We start from the raw sequence: 25,848 nt of genomic DNA, 5'->3' as shown, positions 1-25,848 counted from the left end.
ACAAAAGAGGAAAATATTCATGCCCTTACCAAAACAGAAGCATTTCACAATAATTTGAGTTTGTGACAGAAGCCTTTAAGACATCTGGCTGTGGGAAATTCAGACACTACCCTCAATCATATTTTGTTTTGTTATGTAATAATGCCTATTCACATACACAAAGTGAAAGTAGACCAAATTGTGAAGTTACTTATTTTTACAGATAACAACCTTGCAAGGAGAACAAAGGCTCTAAAGACACATGAAGATGTCGGATGTCTTCAATTTTGTGCTTCTGAATTATTCAGAACAAGTATAATGTGTAGTCAGCTCATTTTGCCCCTGAGAGCCCACTATTCATGAGCTATTATGAGGGGTGGTGCAGGGGCCACAGGGACAAAGGTGCAGGCAAGATACAGGTTCCATCCTCAGCCTTAGCACACTTAATGTCCAAGGAGAGGTGCAGGCAGACAAAACAGAGGCTGCAAGTCTACCAGAGTCTCATTTCACTAAAAACAGGGATTATGCCCAACAGTTTTATTATACCCTAGTGGCTAGGATGATATCTGGTGTACAGTAGGGTAAACAGATAAATAACTTTGTGAATGAGCGAGACACATGTGTTAGATTATATAAGCGCCATAAATATGGGTTTGACAAACAGCAATGGCTTTTATTAGGAATTACGGATTGAGGAAATCTGAAAGAGATGGAATGGGAGAAGACTAGAATTTCAAATACCAGAAATGAAAAGATGTTCAATTAAAATTATATATATTTGCAAGGTGTCTAAATGGTGCCTATTAGTAAAACAGTTTTCATTCTAATTATTATATCTAGCCTTTCTATAACACTTTCTATCTACAAATTGTATGCAATTGCTTCTTAGGGTGTTACTTATTATAAGGACTTTTGATTTATTTATAAATAACTTGGCGGTTCATTATTTATTAGGATAGGAAGCTGAAGAAATAATATCTGGTCTCCAGCAGCTGTGTGTCAATTATTACTATTGGTCTCCTGGGGTTCTCTAATAAGAAGCCATAAAAATTCAATTTGCAATTAGGAAAAAGAAATGTGTATATTTGGCAGCATTTATACTGCTATGATTGACAAAAGACATGACTGACAGGAACCATACAATGCAGGAAGAATACCTTCATTATGGTATTAACATATTGTTTTTGAAAATTACCAGTCTGAGGATGAGGAAAGAGGTGTGAGAATGGTTTATTTAAACAAAGATTAGGTGACTACAAAGGTTGCACATGAATATCTCAATGATAAAACCCCAAAAGCAAAAAGAGCATAATTTTATAGATACTTTGGAAAATCACTAAAAGAACAGGCCTGATGAAAAAAAAAGAACGATTAAAATATTTTTTATAAATCTCATGAATTGGCATGAACATACTTTATATACAAAGGTATGGAAAATTGTGCTCTATATGTGTAATAAGAATTGTAATGCATAAAAAATATTTGAGGCTGATTTTAGGGGGAAAAGGGAGCACCTAACTGCAATATTTGCAGAATTCTCCATTTCCCTACAAACTCACTGTGAAGAATAAATGGGAGGTGTCATTAATTAAAAAAAAAATCTAGCAAAAAATCAAAAACAAAAAGCTGTTAATTTAGAGATGATCTCTCACCAAACTAGATAACAAACAAAAGTTAGGTGTTCCTCAACCATCACTGTTGAATACCCTTTATTATTAGTAGTAGTATTTTAAATTATTCTTTGAGCAGTTATATTCTGAACCACACTCTTCTTTCTCACAGGAGGAAGGATGTCTATATCTTCATCTTTACCCATTCTTTTGTGAGGAGGAAGCATCATTTCAACTTTCAAAGCATTAGGGTGACTAAGATAAGGCTGTGAGGAGAATGGGAATGGAGGTCAGGGCAAGGCCACGGAACAGAGCCAGACCCTTCCTGACATGGGATCCTTGCTCCTGCAAATGGACTCATTCAAAGACAGACAGCTCAAGGCTGATGATGGATGGGGAAGGAAGGATGCCATTGTGGTCATATCAAGCTCTCAGATATACAGAAGTAAGCCCCAAATTACCAGTTAGGTAAACATCTGTAAAACCTGTAGTATTCTTTGGATTTGCTTTCCTATCAAGCATGCCCTTGAAATTTATACTGTCATAAAAATACCTAGGATTGGTTTTCATGAAAACCCATTAAGATAAGCTCCAATTATTCAGATTAAATCATCTTCTCATATCATCATACCTTGGTTTGAATTGTAACAAAACAGGCAGGAGCAGCTGAGAGGACATCACAATGATTAAGCTGAGATAAAAAGGCAAAATAAAGGCTAAGAAGAAACACTACAAGCAGGGCATGTGTTTGTCCTTATCACCCAAGACAAGTAGTCATGTGGTAGATTTTAAAAATTGTTTTAAATAATGAAACTATATAATGAGGAGCCACTACACTTGGAGATCCTGAAGGCCATTTCATGGATTATACATACTCAGTCCTGTTGGTGCTTGCCATTGGGACTGCCTATGAACTGTCTAGGTTAATAAAAAGAATGAAGCAAGCCACACATGGTGTTGCACACCTGTAATACCAGTGACTCAGGAGGCTGAGGTAGGAGGATTACAAGTAGGAGACCAGCCTCAGCAACTTGGTGAGGCCTTAAGCACCTTAGAATGACCCTGTTTCAAAATAAAAATGGCTGGGGATGTGGCTCATTTGTTGAGCACCCTGGAGTTCAATCACCGGTAACAACAACAACAAAAAAGAATGAAGCAGCAAAGAGCCACATAGGCAAAGCCATGTGCCATGTACCTGGGTTTCCCCACGGGGCCACTGTGGACTGTCCCGAGTCCCATGCAAGCTATTAATTCATTAGTTCATAATTGAGTCAATATAGAGCCATTCTGAATTTCTTAATATCCCTATGTAATTTTGTAATTACATATTTATTAAGATATTTTTAATTGATTTTTAAAAAAAAATAAATGACAGTGGAAGGCATTACAATTCTTATTACACATATACAGCACAATTTTTCATATCTCTGGTTGTATATAAAGTATGTTGACATCAATTCCCATCTTCATACATGTACTTTGGATAATGATGTCTATCACATTCCACAATCCTTGCTAATCCCCTGCCCCCTTCCTTCCTCTTCAACCACTCTGCTCTATCTAGAGTTCATGTATTCCTCCCATGCTCCCTCTCCCTACCCGACTATGAATCAGCCTCCTTATATCATAGAAAACATTCAGCATTTGTGTTTTGGGGATTGGCTAACTTCACTTAGAATTATCTTCTGCAACTCCATCCATTTACCTGCAAATGCCATGATTTTATTCTCTTTTATTGCTGAATAAAATTCCATTGTGTATATATGCCACACTTTTTTTTATACATTCATCCACTGAAAGGCATCTAGGTTGGCTCCACAGTTTAGTGAATTGTGCTGCCCAGTTTCTACTTTAATGATCTCAGTAGTTTTCACATGGCCCGAAGGAAGGGGCAATGGGCTCAATTCAAGGTGCTGTGGATCCAGGGGAAACAAAGGAGCTGTTGATCATTCCATCTCCTCTCCTATGCTGACCTTTCCAAATCAGTCTGCAGGTGTGTGTGGACTGAAATGTCTTCCTAACCTTCCAGAATAGAAGACTCCAGACCTCATAGTGTGGTTGCAAACAGAAAGACATCTGCTCTCCCCACCCATACTATCTCAGGAGGCTGAATCTAAACCGACATGCAAGATGCAAGCCACGAATTCCCAGGACGTCTTCGTGCACCATGGAACTCAGACAGAGGCCAGGAGGCAAGCCTTTGAAAATTCAACCCAGCAAATATTTTGATGCAGAACTTCACCTAAGTGTCACCTTGTCAAATTTTGAAGTTTAATACTAAACAACAGCTGTGGAACAGAAATCATGAAGGGACAAAGAAATAATAAAGGATACCAAATAAGCACTTTGGTGATATGCCAGTTGCTGGATCTCTTTCCTGACCAAAAATTGAAACTTTTATTTTAATAAGTGTTGTTTGTACATCATAAAAGATCAAAGGAATATTATTAATGCTTACAGAAAGAAAAATTAACATACTCATGATTAGTATTTGGTTTAATTAATCAAGGCTGAGATTTTGCTCCTGAGCAAATAAGATTTTGTTTGAACTACCCATTAACTTATCTGAACTTATCATTCTTTATTTCAAAAATGCATGTGCTGATACCTGTAATCAAAAAAATAATTTATTTCATGAAAATTATTAAACCTCCAAAGAGAAGTATAAATCAGACATTGATTTCTCTTGGTCAGATATAGTTACTGATCTTTTAGCTTTAATAATTAAAGAAGTCAAAAAACTACACTAATTCAGCTTGATTTGAGATGATATTATGAAGGAAAATAATTCAAATAGATGGTTTACCTCAATAACTTGGTCAATATAATCAAAATAGTTGATACAGTTAAGGCAGAGTCTTTTTCTTTGAAAAGACTAATTTGATTATTCATCAAATTAAAATTCTGGAATAATGAATATTCAAGTGAGTTTTATGAAGAGTCAAACTAGTGACCTAGTTATTTATTTAAAATGGTATACCCTGTGTCTCTGTAAGTAAAATGTTAAAAAAGAAAAGAAAGGACATGTGCTTCTGAAGCTTGCCTGAATAGCCCCCAATGGGGGACATGAAGCCGGTCCAAACTGACCAAAGCAGAACAGGATACATATAAAGCACCCAGACTTGCTCTTAGTACATTTCAGGATTTGAAAATTCTTTTGCTGTCCTGAGAAGCCAATGGAAACAAAGTGCACCAATTCTCATCTAAGTAGAGGCCGCTTTAGTCCATTTGTCAGCCTCACAAGCTCAGCAGGCTGCAGTGACAGATGTTAGAGGCAGACCTCACACAGGGAGCGATATCCACATGCCAGGCCACCGATGGCCATCAGAGAAGCTAATCTGCTGAAGTAAACTTTTCTGCAGACACTCATGCATGCTAAATCTACTAGAACCCCATCCACCTATCCTTAACTCCCCCAAAGTCTAACTGCACCAACTGTGAAGCATGGATGTTTCCAGAGTAGGAAAACACTAAGATCATGCAGCCCTTCACATCACCAAAAAAGAATACATACAAGCAGAACAGAAATGAAAGCCACAATGCACCAATGTCAATCGGTACAACTGGAAAGCAATGTCAATATTTAGGGAAAGCCTAAAGAAGTTCCACCTATTTAACCTAATAATTCCCAAGAAAGTAATCTAAAATATAGATTTGTGTTCAAATTGTGCTCAAAGATGTTCATCAAGGAATTATGATGTCTCTGATCCCTGGGAATCCTCTGAATGTTCGACAAAAAGGGAGAAGGTGAATGAACTGTGGTGAAATGACACAGGATAACTCTCTGCAGCCACTAGAAACAATGTTCACAAGGATCATTGGCCTAATATCAAAAGTGACTTAAACTTTTTTGATGAAGTGCACAGGATGCAAAATTCTATACATATTAGAGTCCTGATTCTATATAAATACACAGTCTTATAAAAGACTGTAGGGAAATATACTAAATGTTAGTAGCAATTAGCAATTGCACACGGTAGTACATGTGATTTTAATTTTCTTTTTTTTTTCCTGTGATCACTGTTCAAAAGAATCAATTTTACTATAAGATTTGTGAAAAACAGAAATTTATCAAGAAGCCATATCTCAGAAACATGGGAGAAAGGACAGGGGGAAGTATCCCAGCCTCTGATGTCTCTCCCAGGTGCTGAGAGAGGGGTGCTCTCATCTGTGGGCAGCTCCAGAAGCCCTCACACCTGTAATCCACCTGGAGAAGCCCTCAGCCATTTGCACAACTCCCTTCCGCAGCTTTTGGAGTCAAACCTGGTTGATGTTCACGCCATGATGGTAGAAGGCACGGAGCTCAAGTTCTCTCACTGTCCACTTAAGATTTAAAGAGCCATGTGAAATGGACTCTTAGTGATCTAACCTTCACATTGTACCCCACAAATGTATAGTTTTGATTCATCTATTGAAACTGACATTGATAAAAAGCATATAAAAAATAAAATGCTGGACTGTCCTACTTTGTCTCTGTCTCAGCTGTCAGTTTTCATTGGAACTACTTATTTTTGAATCCAGAGCCTGTTGTTCATGCCAGCCTGCAGCAACATAGTCTAAGAAATACAGGTGGTAATCCTCCTGGCTAACCTCTTCCAGTCCTTGGTGTTGTCATGGGTACAGGCTGCAGGCCCCCCATGGGGTTTCCCAGTGGAGAGGGAGTGTTTCTTCTGCCCCTGTACCTTGGGAGGACCTGCTGCTCTGTATACCAGGAGCTGGGTGTAGGAGGCGCAGGAACACACAGAGGGCTATGCTGGGAGTGGGGATCCTCACAAGCAGGTTGCTGAGAGGAATGGCAGGCAGGCTGGCTCTTCTGCCATCCTCCTGCCCTGGTTTCTTGGCATCCACAGACGCTGATGGTAGGTGGGAAAGAAGGAGGAGGTGTGAAGGGCAGACTCATTGGCACTCCTCTCTGGGTGAGGTCCAACCTCTGGATGCAGCCTGGCCTTTGGGTTATCTGGTGCTGGAATATCATGTATGCAGCCATGGCCTTATTAAATTTTCAGTTTTTCAGAGATACCCAGGTATTGTATGGATTATAACCCACATCAAACATGATGGTCATTATTGTGGGGTCTGATGGCTTGGTCTTGGTGGCTCACTAGAATGACTCAGTGAATATTAATTATTTAGCCACAGGTGCTATATGATTTGCTCCATTATGGGCCTTCATGTGGGGTCCACAGTCAGTATTTGATTGATGAGGTATTGTACTTTGGCAAACACATGGAAGGCCAAGGGATGGTCTCATTAAATGGGTGGCACCCTGTCTCTATGAAGTACAGAGGATGCTCAAGTCCCAGATATCCACTGAAGGATGATCATATTCTTTTGGGCAGAAGATTTCTGGAGCACAGTATCGTGGTGTACCCCTGAACCTGTTCAGCTTTTTCCTGGCTATGAACTTGGTGTCCGGGCCAAAGTCACAGACCTTGATGTTTCCTCCAGCACACATTAGGATGTTCTCAAGCTTTAGTTATCTGTGCATGATGCTCTTCTGGTGGCAGTAGTGCATGGCATAAGTGATGTGCTTGAAAACTCTTTGGGCCTCCTCCTCCTCCATGGCACTGGCCTCAAAATGTGGTGTCATAGGTGTCCCCTACCTGCATGCTCCATTGTGATTCTTCCATGGTTTCAATAACTTGAAACAGCTTGACCACATTTGGGTTGCACTGTCTTCATTATATCCACTTTGCATATAATGATAGGCAAGTTCCATTCTGTCTTTGGCAGGACTTTCATGGCCACATTTGTCCTGATGTGGAGATGGTAAGTCTGTTTTAAGTGAGCAAAGCTGCCCCGCCCAATGCCCCTCAGTACCTTATAGTGGTCCATGAGGGTATCCCCATGGGAGGAACTGGTCAAGAGGCCCTGCCATACTGTCATAATCTTACTACTTTAATTAGTCTCACTAAACATCCTAAGCAGCAACACCAACTAAGGATGCTAGCAAAATAAAATAAAATAAAATAATTTAAAAAACCCAAATTAAAAAAAAAAAAACAATATACAAAGACCCAAACCAGAACAATCAAACCACAAAATGAGGTGTCTATGAGTCAGACCAAACACCACCAAGAGCTCCATGTATGTATGGATAAAAAAACCAGCTGCCTTATATAACCAGTGTTTGAAATTCCTTCACAATGGGGCCTTACAAAGTCAAAGCAAGAAAGGGCCCAGTCAGGGATGGGCAGAGTTCACAGTGGTCATTCTCACTTTCTGGCCTCCAGGACTTTTTCCACTTTTATAATAAGAAAGGACTTAAAAAATAATAGTGAGCCAAATAAACCTTCTACTTAAGTTGCTTTTCTCAGGTATTTTGTCACAGTGACAGAAAGCTAACACAGAAAATTGGTACTAAGAAACGTGGTTATTGACTATATCTGACCATGGGTTTGAAAGCCTTTTGAATTAATTTCCAGGGAAAAAATTGGAAAATTTTTGAGAAGACGACTGGTAAAAGCTTAGAATACTGTAAATGGAGCTTAGTAGGGGATGCTGATGGTAGCACAGTAGACCAGCGTGCTTACAGGAATGTGAGAGTAAAGACTGCGCTGATGAAGTTTCAGATGGAAATGATGAATCTATTCAAAACCAGACAAGATGTCATTCATGTTATATTCTGGCAAAGAACTTTTTATATTTTGTCCATGCCCTGAGACTCACATGAGGCTCATTTTAAAGGTGACAATTGATCTGGTGGTACCTCCAGATGGAAAAGAAGACGGAAAAGTGGAACATAGACTCTGAAAGTCAAGAATTCCCCAGAAATTACCTATTTCAAGATAGCACAGTGATCAGGCTCTGATGTGAGTATTGCTGGCTGCTTTTAGCCAGGTTTACAGTGAGAACTGGGAGTAAAAAGCAGAGCCAAAAGATTTGAAAATCTTTCAATTTTGCCAGAAAATGAGAAGGTTTAAAGATGAGGCCAAAGAGGGTGCAGTTAGTTAAGAGATTAGTGCCAATAAAAAAAAAAAAAGTAAGTACTTTGCACTAAGAAATTGACCAGATCCCATCCATGGCAGGCTCATGGGTGCGAAAGTGTAAAATCATTTCAGACTGTTTTGAGAAGAGAGCTCTGGGGTATCCTGCTAGCACAATTCCTTCCCTTAGTTCTGCAGTGCAGGCACTCAAAGTTCACTGCGGCCAGCTTTTCAATGGGCCCAGCTGTTGCTCTCCCTGGTGCCAGATCTTGGCATCTTCCACGTGGTGCTGGTCTTACAGACATGCAGGATGTAAGAGCTGCAAGTTCATAGAGTCTTCCGTGGGGATTTCAAAGGAAACCTTGGGAGTGCAGATAGTGCATCAGGGTCAGAATCCCTGTTGGCAGCCCCTAAGAGGGCAATGCAAAAGGCTATGAGAGTGAAGTGGAAGTTGCAATGGAGATCCCAGGAGGGTAGAGATGCCAGGAATGTAGACAATCTGATATAACGGGGTGGAGCTTCCCAAGACCTTTGGAGCTCATATTATGCCACAGTGTAAACCAGATGCCAACATGGAGCTTTAGGATTTAATATTTGCCCTGCTATGTTCAGGTCTTGCTTTGCACAAACTTGTTCCCTACTATTTTCCCATTCCTTTCTTTTGTAATGGGAATGTTTACTTTGTGTCATTTTATTTCAGGACTATGCAATTTTTATTATTATTATGGTTGTTTGGTTTTGTTTTTCTTATTTTTAGAGGGGCTCACAGCTAAGAGTTTGCCTTGAGTCTCAGAAGACATTGAACTTAGACATTAACGTGATATTGGAATTAAACCACAGGAACTCTTGGAAATGGATTAAGTGCATCTTGCATTGTCAGACAGACATCAACCTTTGGAGGGTTGGGGAAGAATGTTAAGATTTAGATCTTAAGTGTCCCTCAAAAGTTCATGTGTGAAAGGTTGGATCTCTAGTTCAGCAGTTTTCAGGTGGGGCCTTTGGCAGGTGATTGGATCATAAGGACTCTGACTTTATAAGCAGATTATGAGGATTCATATGGATTTAAAACTGAATGGCCTATCAGGAGGTGTAGAAATTTTAGGAGGTGGGGCATAGTTGAAGGAAGTAGGTCATTGGGAGCATACCTTCAAGGGTATATTTTGTCATTTTGTCCTTGGCTTCCTTCCCTATTCCCTTTTCTCTCTGCTTTCCAGACACCATGAGGTGAGCAGCTTTGCTCCACTACATGCTCCCCTTCATGATGTTCTGCCTTACTAGAGGCCCACAGCACTAGGGACAAGTGACCATAGATTGAAACCTCTGACTCTATGAGACAAAATAAGTATTTCCTCCTTTGAAATCGTTTTTCTCAGGTATTTTGTCACAGTGATGGAAATCTGACTAACACACTTCCCAAGGGTAACATCTCAGCCCTAAGTTGGGTACCATGGGAGAGGGCTGCAGGAGAAGACCCAGCCCCTCACTCTGATTTAGAGCCCTTCCAATCTTTCCTGAAAGCTGAGAGTCCAACTCTGCTTACCTGGCATGGCAGACACTGCCAGCTTCATCTTCCAAGTTCAGCAGTTCTCATACCTCCTTGCAAACAAGATGAAGTATATGTTCTCAGTTGGGTTTGAGGGCAAAACAAGCAGAGCTATAAAGGCTGTCTTGCTGTAGTGTTGAGTAAAGGAGATGTTTGCAGAAAAATGAATCTATTCCCTCCAATTCTTCTGCTTATCTGTCTGGGTTCTAAGACAACATTGGAAACTGGGCTCCACTTCTCTAGAGAGCAGCACCCTCACTCCATACACTAGCAGTCCTTGTGTCCTAAACTCTGCTCTCAACCCAGAGTGACTTACTGGTTCCTTTGGAAAATGCTGTCACCAATCAGAAAAATCAGACAGGGAGAATGCTGAGCAGAAATGCCCCTTTCAATATTATTCTAAGCATCACAGCAAAACTTCCATATACCTATCAGCTCAACTTAGGAAGTGGACACACCAACCCTGGACACAGTGGCCTATTTAGAGATGTTTTATTTCCTTGAGAGGTCATATGTTCAGGCTGCCTGTAGGAATCACACAGGAATCTGTTAAAATTAATTTCCTCTTTTTATACATTTTTTCTGTTTTATAAAAACTTAATGGAAGCACATATGTCCAAGCAAAAACAATTTTTAAAATAAATCAGGGCCGAGGGTCCCTAGTTTTCCTGATGAGTGGAGAGATCTCAGTAGACACTGGGAAATATTTCTAGTCTCTTTGAGCAGACTTCATGTCCTGTAACCCACCTTGATGTATATCTGGTGATAACTTCCTCTTCTTGCTCTCTACATCATGCCTATCCCTCCCTTAAATTTGGATTTGACATTCAGCCTTCTCTGTTTATACTGAAACACCCTCTGGCACTCAACTCTTCTTTGCAAACCAGATTCTCCTTTCCCCTTCACTAGATAGATCCAGTTCCATGGCCTGATCTGCCTTGACCTAATCAGTCCACTCTTGGTATTGACAACAAACAAGTTACCTTTGAAAGAAACCAGTTCTCTGTAAAAAAGAACAGAACAAAAGTATGTAGTTTTCTTAATATATTATATAATACCTTTTCCAAATAGAAGAACTCCCTCCCCTCACAGACATGGTGCTGTATCAGACTCAACCATAACTAGTCTTGTGGGAGGTCCCTACTATAACAGTTACCTTATCATCTGTGCAGAGCATTCTAGTTTTCAGTGCAAAAACATGCAGCAGGTCACCCCCACACCTCTGTAAGATGGGGAAATCAAGAATTATTTTCCAAATTTGCAGATAACTGCAACTCAGAGACTTGGCACTGAGTGGCTTATTTCCCCTGACTTCAGAGTGTACTCACCTGTGAATAGTGATGATAATAACTATCCCCAGGAGTTGTTATATGGATTAACTGAGATAATATATGCAGCTTGCTGAGCAAAGTGTCTGGAACAGGGGCCACATTCAACAAATGCCAGCTCGTATGACTGTTAGGTCAATGGGAAGCTCAAGGTCACATAGCTGGAAGTGACAGCACCAGGATTGGAATCCTGGCCTTTTCATGCCAAGTCCCTGCTTTTTATACCTCCTCCCCAACACTGGAAGAGATGTATTCAGGCATGGCTGATGGCCTTAAAGAACTTACAATATTTTGTGGCAGGCAAATGTCAATCACATGAAAGAATAAAGCAGTTATTCCCACAAAAGCAACTATCATACAAATGAGTATCTAGCTCACAAATTATATAGTTCTTTTGTCCAAAAGTGGCCACTAAAATATCTTTTCATACAGATATTCCAAAACTCGGGATTTCTGTTTCAGCCCTTGTTTCAGAGTGAGTTGAGCATGAGGAGATGAAATATGAAAGTACAGTCTTCTCCCACCCCACTATAGAAAATATTTCTGTGGGCATTCTGAATTACAGGATATTTGAGCTACTCTTGGAAACATTTCTTTAACTTCTAAAAAGTACCATTCATAATCATACAATGTATTATTATTTTAAAAAACCAGCTTCAGCTAAGGTTATGGCTCCTCCATTCCTCAACTACATTCATTAATTTAGTCTATAATATATGACACCTCGCAGTTAGTAATACAGCAAAGATACAAGGACAGTGTCTATTTTATAGTCAAGGGCAGAAAGCGCTTGAGGAAGATGGAAATGCAAACATGCACAGATACAGAATTAATAGGAAGTCATTCTGTCCCCTTGATATTCTTCACCATAATCCTAGAACCCAGGATCATCAACCCTAGACAATACTATCTCTTTATAGCAACTTGACCACCTCATAAACTGGCAAAAGAAGAGTTCAAAATTCTGTGAGGTAGAATGTTGAAGCTTCTTTATATCTAAGCAGGTAACTATGCACATGTGAGCAATTCATACTATGGAATGTTTTAATGTGTTGTGTGTTTTTATATTCCCAGCATATAATTCTTTCTAAGACAAACAGATAGATAGATGATACCCAACTTAGGGTTAGCCCTTATCAAAACTATGGAATATGAAAGTTTGTTTTCCAAAACACCTGACATTTTCTTTCTCCAAGTCCATTACTCTGGAGGCAAGGGATGAGGCCCCCATTTCCTGAGCACCTTCAATGAAGTCGACTGATGTGTGGTGCCTAGTTTACATCATTATCTGTTTCAATATTCACAACATTATGACAAGTATGTTAGGAAATGCTCACAGAGCTTAAGTAACGTCTAAAGTAAAGAATGTGATCAATCACTATGAAGATTCCTCTACTTTAGGGCCTATAAAAGATTTGGGCTCCCTCAACATTAGATAGTCCCTTTAGCTCTGCACTATGGCTTCATTCACACCAGGCTCTTAAGGACAAGGCAACATCTGAGTTAATCTTCTGCAAAGGTGTTTGTATTCTAAAAGTGCCAGGTAGGCACAATCTTAACCAAAAAACAAAGGCTCTAGTAGTAGAATTTGAGACAGGATGGCAGGATTTCAGAATACTGAGGCTGCTTGAAGAGCACCTAGCCAACCTCTTCTATTGTGATGCAGATTTAAAAGAACTGAAGCCTGAGAGGAAGCTATACAACAAATCAGGTGCAGAAACCAGTTGAAAGCCAGGACTTCTGACTCAGTCCAGTTCTCTTTTATGGCTACAGCCACAAATATTCAAACACACAGAGATAAATAGGATAAATAGGCATTATTTCAAAGTTATTATCAATTCACAATGGTAACTGAGAATGCTGAGAACCTTGACTTTAACACTAGATATAAATCTTACTAAGTGTATGTACTAAGTGTATGCCCAGACAAGACATCCTCTCTTGGCTTTGCTTTCCTTATCAATTATGTCGGAGAAACAATAGCGCCTGCCACACAGGGTAAGCAGCAGGACTGAATGTGATAATCTAAGTGCAGTTCTAACTTCTTTGTGCTCAGCATATAATATGCACTGAATGAACGTTAGACATTGCTCGCATTATCATTATTATTGCCAGTGGTAGTAGTTCAAATAACTGAGTTAATGCTTTCACTCTTGGAGACAGAGGTAGAAACAAGTTCCTGCCATCAAATTCATCTCCTTCTTTGCCAAAGGCAGCCTTAGACAGTCTCAGGTAAGTAAGATCAGCAGAAGGTTAGCACCAGGAATGAAGAAGTTACATTTGAAAATTAAAGTACCTACTGAGCATTTTCATTTGGATGTTCAAAATTTTTAAATTACTATTTTCTTTGAACCTGCTGTTTCTCATTGACTTCTTACCTCAGTCAAAGGCCTGAATATCCACCTAACATATAAGTTTCTCCTTCTATACCATTGCCATTTGGTGACCAAGTGCCACCTGTTCTCCCTCTCACATAGCTCTCTGTAGATCTCCCATCACTTTCCCCTATTCTAACTGGTTCAGGCACACTTAATTGTGTGTGTGTGTGTGTGTGTGTGTTTGCTGGACCAATGCTCTCAATTCTGAGCTCATTCATTTTTGCAATCCTACCTCCTCACCATCTCCAAATTTATATTTTGCAAAATATACATTAAAATAAATCATATTAAAGATTGTATATTTCTCCTCTTCCACAAAGTATATTCACAACCCAGGTTCTCTAACATCAAACTCTCCTGCCAACCCCTCACCTCAGAACACCTATCTTTCTTTGAAAGGGAACTTTCCACCACTTTCAACATAAAATGCCTAGTGCCTACTCTAGAGCACTCTAACCACCCTTTCAGATCCAGTCCAAATGAGGATGCTCCTGCCAACTCCTCCAGACTCCCTGTACCCTTCCTTCCTTCAGCTGCTGCCGAACTTGTTCTTATCTGCATTAAACATTCACCATGCTGAATCACTATCATTTATTTTCTTTTCCTTTCCTGCTAGATTGATTTCTGGGAAGTATGTGCCTCATTGTTTTAGTCCCTGGCACAGGACCTACGTAGGACACTGTAGGTGCTAGAATCAATCAAGTGGATGGCATAGAAAGTAAAAGGAATAGGAAAATGGGGCCTCAGTACTGTCAAATTTGATCTCAACAAAGTGAACACTAGTTTCTGCACTATATATGACTATCTGAAAATAATTATGCAAGTAGTTTTTTTAAAGGGTGTGCAATGAGAAAGCAAATGAGAAAGCTCTCAAGTTGGCATCTATGTCTGTAAATTATTCTTCTCTGGAGAGAGCCCCGTGCTCCCAGATTTAGGTAAGTTCTTCAGGAACTGCATACACTAGGCATTTTCAAAGCTCTTAAGATCCTGTAAGTTTAGTTGAGAACACTTCCCACTCACAAAATCCTGAGGACTGAACTCAGATAGTAAGGACTCAATAAATGCTGATTTGTTTTGCAGTGGATTGGAAAATCAAGTGCAACACACCTTTTAGACTAATTGAACTCAATGACTGATCATGATCATACTTAATATAATAGCTCTAAAGCTAAAGAAAATCTATCAGGATACTGAAAGGCAGCCAAGTGTTCACTCCCCTGCCTTTTCTGCTATTGATACTGACCTGCTTCTTGATCCTTTCCAATTTCTGGGCATGTCCATCTTCACTGAAGGCCCAGAATGGAGGGCTCATTAGCAAGTGTTACCCTGTGCCTGTGATAGACATGTGCTGTGTTTTGAAGTTGGTGGAATTAAGGATGATGAAGGTGTGAGAGTTGAGTTGCATTGAAAAGAAAAATGTCCTACTTCTCCTAAAGCCTCCAGACTGTATGATAGGTGGCATGCTGGCTAAAGAGAAGGGAGAGCTGGAATGCTGTAGAATCTTTTCATCTTCATTTGTGGAAAATTGTGGAAGTTTATAAGAAACCTTTTGTTTTTACTAAAACAATATTTTAAAAAAATAGCTTTGGCATTGGACTCATTAGATGTCCATTGATCATCTCTACCCCAATGGAAGAAACAAGAAAGTGTCAAAAGCATACACTCTGCTATAATCCACTTGGGGGTAAGAAAAAGACAGCAGTGCCTTGGAGAATAAATCATTAACTAAAAGTTAAACCGAGGCACCCTGGAAACCAGCGAGATCCAGAGGCAGCTGAGGGATCAGGCGGCTGGGATTTGCCAGTTCCCTCTGATGACTTCTGGAGCGAAGCATCCCACAGGCAGGAGGAACCCAGCACCCAACGCTCCAGTCCATTTCACTTTTCAAACTTGAAGTTATTTTTAGATGACCCAAGCCCGCTAATCCCAAGCAGGACAAAATTCCAGCCTGCTGTGCCTTAAAGCACCTTCCTTGTCCCCAGAACGTTTCGTTAAGCCCTGGGAAGAAAGTGGTCTCTTTTCTCCTTTGATCTTTAGGTGGTCAGACTTCCCTCACCCCCTTTTCCAAGCCTCAATCTGGGGGATCACAGTAGTCATTCTCCGTCCTCCACATATGCACCTGCTGCTGCTCCTTGAGAAAGCGAACCCTTGGGCCACTAGGAATGGGGAAGGGGCTCCTTGACATGCACCTCCTAGAGGGGGTCCTGGGAGACCTTACACCGTTGCCGCTTCAAGGACTGACCAATAGGTGAATAGAGAGCCTCTGGCCCCCGCTGCCCCTTCCCAGTCCCCAAATTCGGCCGCGCTTGTCTGCCCCCTGCCGCGATCACCCTGTACCACCGCGGTCAGCCCTGGCGGGACCGGGTACAGTGGAGAGCGGCCGGCGCGGTTACATAACCGACCTGCAGGGCGTCCGCGATGCGCCGCGGAGGCAGAGGCAGCGGCAGCGGCGGCGACGGCGGCGGCGGCGGCTCCGGCAGTCCGCGGGGGCCGGCGACTGTGGGCGCGGAGCTGCCTGCTCACCTGCGGACCGGTGCAGGAGCGTGTGGAGGCGCGCGGAGCGCCGGCCTGGGCGTGGGGCTGTGCGCCGGGCGCCCCGCCTCCCGGACTCTGGGTCCCTGGGTCGGTGGGTCTGTGCCTCCTGCCCGCTCCTCCCCGCAACCTCCGCCGCCGTCACCCGGGACAAAGCGGCTCCGGGGAGGGGCCGAGCGGGCGGCTCTCGCTGGAGCCAGTGGAGATGGGCGCGCCCCTAGCTCCGACTCATCGGGCCAACCTCCAATCAGACCCCGGGAAACCAAAAGCCCCTGTCTGGCCTCTTCTTCCCTCCTCTCTCCGGACCCGGCGCCCTTCCAGGTCCCCCACCCACTCCACCTCCCGGGCTCTCACCCTGCCTCAGCCCCACAGCCCCTCCTTTCTTCTCTGGGTGCAGAGAAGGCGGTGTGGACCCTCTGGGAGCCTAGCGTAGGAGCCTGTCCACAGGAGCGCTGCCTCAATGAGAAGGGACTCCTGGGGTCGCACCCCGGATGGGGGCATTCGGGGTGCTGAAGGGTCGATTCTAAAGCTAGGGGTGAGTGGGCAGCCACAACCAACATGAAGCTGGTAGAAAAGCAAAGTGTGGGTGAGGGATGCTGGCAGAGAGACTCTTAACAAGATGACTGAGCCCCGGACTCTGGCTGAGGAAATTTCAAGAAGCCCCCTCTCGGGTGCTTCAGGGCTTCTGCGCTCGGTGAGCGCTGGCGCCCTCTTGCTGGAGCCCTGCACCCAGCCCAGCCCATGCCGCTGAAGGTGGCCTGCGCGGGCTACACAGCTGTGCCGGTATTCTCAGCCATCAGACTCCCGGACAGAAGGTCTCTGGCTTTAAGAATTCCTATTGCGTGAGAGCCCATGACACTAGGAGCAGGAGGTTGGTTCTTAAGGCAAACGGACTGAGAGACAAGCAATCTAGCGTAGATCTGTTGCTAAACAAAGTTAACCCCGTGGAAGCAATTCAGAGGGAAGAGAAAGTCTGTGACTTGCCTGTAGCACAGGTCAGGACTGAGTTTGTTGGCAAGAGAACGCAAAAGATAGGGAAAGTGGGAAAATTGAAGGAAGGGGTGGTGCAGACTAACCTGAATGGGGAAAGAATTGAATAACAAATTCAAATTAATTCTGTGTTCTGTCATCTTTCTAATTGCTACCTAAATAGGCCTTTTTCTTCTTGCTTCTTATGCATTATCGCTTCTTAATAACAATATTAAAATTGTATTGAAGCAATCCATAGTCTACAATTATTCTTTGCTTGCTCAGACAGTATGCCTTGGTCCCTTTTTTCTAATTAATCTGCATTAATATAAATAAATACAGAGTTTAAATGAAATTTTTAGAATTGAAAATGGCAGATTTACCTTCCACTCTTTTGATTGCAGAAATCCGGAAGAATCTGTTTATTTATATGAATTATCATTTGGGACAGAAATTTTTTAAAGGTATTCATATTTGAGCAAAATCTTGCTTCCCTAGACTTTTCTCTCATTGACTCTAGTTCTCTTTTTTGAAGTGGCTCAATATGTATTAGCTGTTACAAAATGATCATGGCCATTTTCCTACCATCCAGAAAGAGGTATTTTTACTTTTCTAGATGCTTTCTATGAATTTTCACTGCCATCTTCTATTACTAAGGGAAATTCTGTGTCATCTTGTGTGGAGAATGGATGAAAATAAATGAGACAGAGAAGGAAGTGGGGTTCAAACCAGCTCATCTGGTTTATCTTGGAAAGAGTGAGATATTGCCAAAAAAGTAAATGATAATGGCAAGGAGAAGAGAAGGAAAGAGTTCACGGAGTCTGTGTTTGGAGTTGGGTTTGGAGATCAGGATGAGGCTATTGGGTGACAAATGTTAAAGTGGTAATAGAGGAGTAGAAGTTTTGTTTGTTAACATTTATCAAGCACTTACTATATGCTAAGCTCCCTGCAAAGCACTTCATTTATGTTAATTCATTTAACCCTCACAACAACCCTATTAGGTAGGTACTATAATTACCCTATAGAAAAGAAAACACAAAGATTAAATAAATGACTTGCCCAAGCTAGCCAATGGAAGAGCTAAAGTCAAACCCAGATACTCTAGCTTTGGACTCCCCACTAGACTAGGCTACATCTCAGTGTTTGCACATTACATTATACATGTAACCTCTTTTGACATTTGAAGGGATTACAACAAGATTAAAGATACCTTCCTTGCCGGATGCAGTAGCTCATCACTGTAATCCCAGTGTCTCAGGAGGCTGAAGCAGGAGGATCACAAGTTCAAAGCCAACCTAGGAACTTAGAAAGGCCCTAAGTGACTTAGTCAGATCCTGTCTCAAAACAACAACAAATGTAAAAAGGGCTGTGGATGTGGCTCAGTGGTTAAGAATCCCTGGGTTCAGTCCTCTATACAAAACAAAAACAAACAAAAAAAAAACCTTTCTTTATATTGAGACTAGATTATTGTCCTTTTGCCACTGCTGTTTATAAAACTTTGTTGAGAACTGCTCTCAAGACGAATTTAGATGGTCACATTTCTCTATAGGTAGTTAATTAATTTTTAATGAACCTGGGTCACTATACCGACAGTGTTTGATAACTTTATGAATAAATGTATTGTCATATCATTGGTTTCAACATTACATTTTTTAAAATTAAGATAATGTTCACATGATGTAAAATTCAGCATTAAAATCGATGGCATGCGCGGGCCTGGCGCAGGGCTCCAGCAAGAGGGCACCAGACTTCACCAAGTGCAGGAGCCCCTAGAGCACCCGAGAGGGGCCAGAACAATTAGACAAAAGAGACTTGTCAAATACCACAAAGTAACCTAGTGGAATTTTGTTGGGATTACACTGAATCTATATTTCAAGTTGGGAAGAACTTACAAATTGGCAATATTTAGTCTTTCTATCCATGAACACCCAATCTCTCTCCATTTATTTAGTTCTTTGATTTCTTTCATAGTTTCATAGTTTTTTTCCATATGTATACTATACAGATTTTGTTAGGTTTATGCCAATTTTTAACCTTTGTCCAGGTTTTAATTGGGATGTTTGTCTTTTTTTTATGTGGAATTTTAATATTTTTTTAAAAATATTCTGGACATTAATTTCTTTTCAGATATTTTCTCACATTCTCTGAGTTATCTTTTTCTGGATAGTGTCCTCACTAATAATACAAAAGTTTTTATTTATTTTTTAATTGATTTTTTAATAAAATAAATAACAGTGGAATGAAATCCAACTTGTTTTGTTTTTCTTGCTGATCCTTTTAGTATCAACAGCATTTTTTTTTTTTTTTGGCTGTGGGTTGAAGTTTTCTTCATATAGATTTTGAACCTGTTTTATTTGATGTCTCAGTGTTTAACATTTCTGGATTTCATCCATGTCTTAATCAGCCTGTTCATCTCTTTGGAGGCTATGGACACCTCCCCATAACTGAGTGTCGTCTACTGTCTGGCACAAGACATTCCTGTCTTGTCTTGTCCTTGGTCAGTCCAAGCCTTAGAGTCAGCCATTTCTTCAAGAAGCTCCTTGGTGGCTGCGGGGTTTGTTTTTTTTTTTTGTTTTGTTTTTTTTTTTTTTGTGTGTGTGTGTGTAGATTCATGAATGGGGCATGGTAACTAGAACCCTAAAAGCTAAGCACTAGGTGTGGCTTATTGTCATGTGGTTGCTTTTAATCTCAATAAAAGAGCTGGGAAAACACACACACACACACAAACACACACACGTTTGTAAATACACACATGCAATTACATACATATATACACAAATTCACATCTTTATTTCTACATCTATCTCTATATAGTGAAACTATTGAGTTTACAGTATCCTGCAATTATAGTCCAATACCAGGCAAGTCCAGTACCAAGCAAGCACTCTACCACTGAGCCATATCCACAGCCTCAATCTTCTTCAGATATTTTTCTGTTAAACATATACCTCTCCCAAGCTAGGTGTAGTGGCACATGCCTGTAATTCCAGCAGTTTGGGAGGCTGAAGCAGGAGACTGGGAGTTCAAAGTCAACCTCAGCAACAGCAAGGTGCTAAGCAACTCAGTGCGACCCTGTCTCTAAATAAAATACAAAATAGTGTTGGGGATGTGGCCTAAATTCAATACCCAGTACCCTCCCCGCTAAATACCTCTCCCCAAATTCATTTCCCATTCTTTTTTTTTTTTTTTTTTTTTTTTTTATTTTTTTTTTATTTTTTTTTTTTTAATTTTTTATTGTGGGTTGTTCAAAACATTACAAATTTCTTGACATATCATATTCCACACTTTGATTCTAGTGGGTTATGAACTCCCACCTTCACCCCATACACAGATTGCAGATTCACATCAGTTACACATCCATTGATTTACAAATTGCCATACTAGTGTCTGTTGTGCTCCGCTGCCTTTCCCATCATTCTTAATCTGTAGAGTTCTTACGTAACAATTTTTTTTTAGAATGATCCCATGTTTCAAGTTGAGATCATTCAGATCTTAAATTTTGCATTCAGTGTGTTTAGTATTTGTTATAGCATGCAAATTTGTGTCATTGGCAAATTTTCTAAGTATGCTATCCAAATTGTTGATAACGTTGAGTGAGAAGAAAGCCTAGGATTTCCATCAATGTCAGTGATTGTCAAAGAGCAGGTAGACGTCTTGCTCACATGGGTGGATCAGAATCTCTGAGGACTTTCCCATAATACATATTTGCTCCTGTGACTCTAGAATGTTCCCAGGATATCCATGCTTCTACTCCTTTACCCTTTTACTTTGAGTTTATCTCAATGCTTTTGGAATTGATATTACTAATGAAAGCACATCATCTCTTGGTTCCATGAGAAGTAGATTGGAAGTTACCACTCTATTAAATCAGAACTCTTTATAAATAATTCAAAGCAATAAAAACAGCTTGAAATATATTTGCTTTTGTGTATCAAACATTCATTTATTCATTATTCATTCAATAAATATCTGTGAGTACTCACCATGTGCTAGATAGTGTTGTAAGTACTAGGGATACAATGAAGTGTAAGAGAAATTTCTTGCAGGTGCAATGTAATCCCAGCAACTCAGAAGGCTGAGGCAGAAGGATTGAAAGTACAAAGCGAACCTCCAACAACTTAGAGAGGCTCTAAAAAACTTAGTAAGACTATCTCAAAATAAAAAATAAAAAGGGCTGGAGATGTGGATGAGTAGTTAAGTACCCCTAGATTCAATCCCTGGTATCAAATAAATGAATAGAGAAATCCCCTGCTCTTATGGTTTTTATAATTTTGAGTGGAATATTTTCATTGTAGATTTTCCTTTCCATGAGCATGATGGGTGAGTTTGACTTTCTTCAGTGCTCCTGTAGCAATATTTTTTGTACCCCTACATAATGCTTGCTACATTATATTATTTACAAACTACTTGGTGCTGGGAGCCATTAGCCAAGTAGGTATGACAATTTCCTTGCCAGCGTACCCCATGTTGCAGTGACATTGAATGTAGGTGACCTTGCTCAAGGACCAAGGCGGATTAGGGCATTCCGGTTTAGGTTCCAGGTTTAAGGTTTAAGATTATTCCTGCTGGGAATAGGGCGTATCCTGCTGCCTGAGTTCCCCTTGAGTTCTCACGGGATTCAGACAGTATATTTTTGGAGATAGAAGCCCAGTGGAGGTGGATTTGGGCAGAGAACGTGGATTTCCCCAGAACGTGATTGTAGACCGCTGGTGTGAGTTCGGGAATAAAGAGTTGCTGTTTGAATCTACAAGCTGTGTGGTGGCTCGTGATTGTGTGCCCAGCCAGACTGCGGCATTTGTGCCCAGCCAGACTGTGGCAACTTGGGAGATGGATCTAGTAACTTACCTTACTACCTGCATGGAATAGATTTTCAGTAAATGTTTAATTGTGCATAAAGAATCTAGGTTTATAGAATATGGCTCTCCCAAGGTCAAAGTACAAATCTGTGGAAACATCCAAGTCTTCTCAGTTTTCAGCAAGGAACTGTTTTCTTTCTTGAATCAAACTAACCCACCTGGTACCATTTTTACTACTAGAAAAATACCTTGTATCCTAACTAAATTTTGGGAGAGTCCTTTCAGATTTAGGTAAGTTTTAATGCCATATTAGAAATATGTGTTTTTCTTTATACTGTCTACTGTGCCTTAAGTGGCAAAAATAAAAATTAGCTGGATTTATAATTGAAATAAGTTGGAGCTGGTCAGATTTCTAACCTGAAAGTACAGGCTACTGTGTATACTGATTCTACGTCTTAACTATTTCATGTCAAATTGTGACTGGAAATGAATGGGAAAAAAAATAACTCTAAAACATTGAGTGGGACAGAGAGGTAGGGAGTGGCCACCAATGTAGGGAACAGGGTAAATGATCCTATGAGAAAAATTTTGGTTTCTCCAACAATGGCTTAAAAATAAAAATAAAAACACACATTTTCTCTGGAAAAAAAAAAAGATCAAAACGAGTATGTTCCTAAAAGCTTAAGGAATTCCCAGCGTCAATGTCCACCAGCTAACGACTATAGTCAATTGAGTTGGGGTTGTTGCTCCCTGCAGCGACAGAGAACAAACGTCATAGAAATGTGGGACATCACAGTAAGAAGATACAAGACATGAGTTCTTGGGTGATTTGGACTTGTCTTCAGTGATTTGGGGGAGAGTTCAAGCAGTGCTTTGCTCTAGATTCAATGCTGCAGAAAGCAAGGGCAATTCTTTGTTTGTTAATAAATCATATCTATAAGACAAAAGGATCGATTCAAGACCAAAGCTATTTTGGGCAAAACAAAAGCAAAAGCAAAAACAAACAAAAAACACAGTAGTTCTCTGCACTCCCAACCCCACCTCTTCCTTCTGTGTTGATGTAGCAGCAAGAACAGTTTCCTCCACATAACTTTCCCTCTTCCTTTCATCGTGACACATCTGTGTTACTGTTCAGATGGCAGAGGAAAACTGTGTCTCTGATTCCTCTTTTCCCATTTGCTACAGTGTATCATGCCCCAAACAGTGCAGTCTGTGTTCACTGTGGCCCCTCATTCACCACACCACGATGAAAGTCACCACCACTGCTTGGGATCTAGCTTGGCTTTGGAGTGTCTAGAACATGTACTGCACAATTTAAGTGTCAGTAGGACGACACACACACACACAGGAGCAGCCACAGGGCAGCTGAGTAGATTTGTGTATCTTTTACAGAAATAGGACATGCAAGGAGTGACAGTACAGGAATTTTCTGTCCAAACTCATGAATTATTTGGTTTGCCCAAGAAGGGGAAAAATTAATGATTTTTGACAGTCTCTAGAGTGATCATATATATATATATATATATATATATATATATATATATACACACACACACATATGTATATAAATATATGTATATATACACACACATACACATGTACATATACATACACATATATACTTTTTGAGATTCATAGAGTGGAAAAATTAGGTTAGATAGATGGATAGGATAGGATAGGATAGGATATAATAAAGCCTTCCAATGTTACCATATAGGTATAAGTCTGCAAATAAAAGTGAGATGCACTATTTGAGGAGAAAGCTTTGGGAAGGGAGTACCTGTGCTCTGATGAGGTGGGTCCCACCACAGGGTTCTGGATGACATGACATGACTGAACACCCCCTTATGCCTGTGAGTCATTAGTGCAGGTTGATTTCCTAAAAAGGGAGCACTAAGGATTGATTTCCCCAAAAGTGAGCACTAATCTTTTGGGGCTATCAAAATCTGCTATGCGTGAATCAGATTCCTCAGAGATTTGACAAAGTAGCAGACTACTCTGAAAAAATAATTGGAGCTCAGGTGCTAATTGCTGATAATAGGTTCTCTGGTTTCTCTCAGATAACATCTACACTTGAATGGGCCCAGGCTCTCCAGCGTCTGGCAGCGGCCCTCCATCCTGTCTCTTCACTTCCCCCTGTTCCTGGAGCATCCCTCTGCTTTCAGGCTGCCATGCTTAAGCACTGGCAGTTGCCTGGTGAATTGTTAGAAATGCAAAATCTTGGTCCCGTCTCAGATCTAGTGACTCAGAAACTTGGGGTAGGATCCAGAAACCTGTATTTTAATAATACTTCAAGGAGATTCTGATATATGCTAGAGTTTGAGACCACTGTTCCAAGCACTTTGCACAGTAAAAGTCCTCAGAGATAGGTACTCTGATTGCCCCCGTTTCATTGATGAGAAAAAAAAAAAATGAGATGCAGAAAGTTTGAGCAATTTGGCAGAGGTCCTAAGCTGGTAAGTGGTAGAATTGGGCTTTGAATCCAGGCTACCAGGCTATCACTCAGTGGCTAACCTTGATAATAAATGCTATGTGAAGCCTTTTGTGATTCTAGCTCTCTAATCTCACCATGTGGTACTGGTACCTCCCATATCACTCTCTTATGGTACATCTGTTTAGTTTTGTCTTTTTGCCTTCAGGACCCAGTGTCTGTATTGCAAAGAACAAGTTTGGTATATGATGAAAGAATGAATAACTGAGTGAATCAGTCAGTGAATCAATAAAGGCCTTGATTCAGAAGTAACTTGACTGGAATTAAACAATACAGATTACAGAATCCTATCCCTCATGTATATTTAATGAGAGTCTCCAGAAGTGGGTCTTGGAATCTGTATTTTAAAAAAGCAAATACAGAATTAAAAACCTGGTTTAAGAAAAAGTTGTGCCCAACATACTATTTCTACACACTTGCAAACCCCTGTCTTAGCTGGTACTGACAATTTCAGATAGCTTGATAAGACCAAGTTAACAGCATCCATGTGACAAGAAGGTCTCTTTTGATCCTTAGAGCCTACCCAACAAGGGAACTGCTTAAGCAACTCTTCTTGGAAGAAAGTCTGAATGTGCTTCAGATTTCAGGCACTTCATGTGATATTTTTAAAAATAAAATCAATAAGGAATGCCTGCAGTGGGTTCTACTAAGTTGTACATGGGAAGAAGTATTTTTCCCCGAGAAGAGGCAGACCTCAGCCTATAAGTGGGTCGTATTCCAAAAATGCGTTTGTGAGTTGTTTGTAGCTCAGAAAACACTTTCCCACAGAGGTAATATTAGAAAAGAGGGTTCCATTCCTCTGCTAAAGCACAAAACCTGATTTAGAACACTCTAAAATAGCATTTCAGATGGATGACATGGAGGTCCGTGGAAATGTGACTGTAACCCATCCAACCTGGAGCTGAGGATTATGGAAACATGGGGACTTCTTGGCAAGAATGACTGTGCGAGCCTCAGGGACATGCGTTGGCTACACACATACACACACACACACACCACATAACTGGTGGCCACTGGTCACATGTTACAAAGTGAAAAACAGCACTAAAGGAAGATGAGTTCCAGTGGATCCTTTACTCTTGTATAACTTGTATAGCTGGGAGCTGCACCAGACCTTTAGCTTGAAGATGCATAGATAGGAAATAGATAATCTGGAGTGCTTGGACCCTAACCTCTGATACCCTGTTACCCAAATTTTGGAACATGACACAATCTATAGTTTCCACTTCAGAGCAACTGCAACCACCTTCCCTTTGTACACCTAGATAACAGTTTGGGCATGAATGGGAAATAAAT

General features: G+C 40.7%; 1 protein-coding gene across 1 annotated transcript in view; it reads right to left on the bottom strand.

Moving 5' to 3' along the window:
- The window catches only part of Rcan2 (regulator of calcineurin 2), a 246,490-nt gene extending 230,209 nt beyond the window's left edge, over window positions 1-16,281 (bottom strand). The window contains exon 1 of the mRNA XM_046426169.2: window positions 16,167-16,281. The gene's annotated coding sequence lies outside the window, so the exon portion shown is untranslated. The remainder of the gene's footprint in view (window positions 1-16,166) is intronic.
- Between the last annotated feature and the right edge of the window lie 9,567 nt (window positions 16,282-25,848).

The sequence above is a fragment of the Marmota monax genome, unplaced genomic scaffold (genome assembly GCF_021218885.2).
Source record: "Marmota monax isolate L192 unplaced genomic scaffold, Marmota_monax_Labrador192_F-V1.1 WCK01_AAM20220418_F8-fsc00187, whole genome shotgun sequence".
Lineage (NCBI taxonomy): Eukaryota > Metazoa > Chordata > Mammalia > Rodentia > Sciuridae > Marmota > Marmota monax.
The sequence above is the reverse complement of the archived record's forward strand: the minus strand, read 5'-3'. Positions and strand labels throughout refer to the sequence as shown.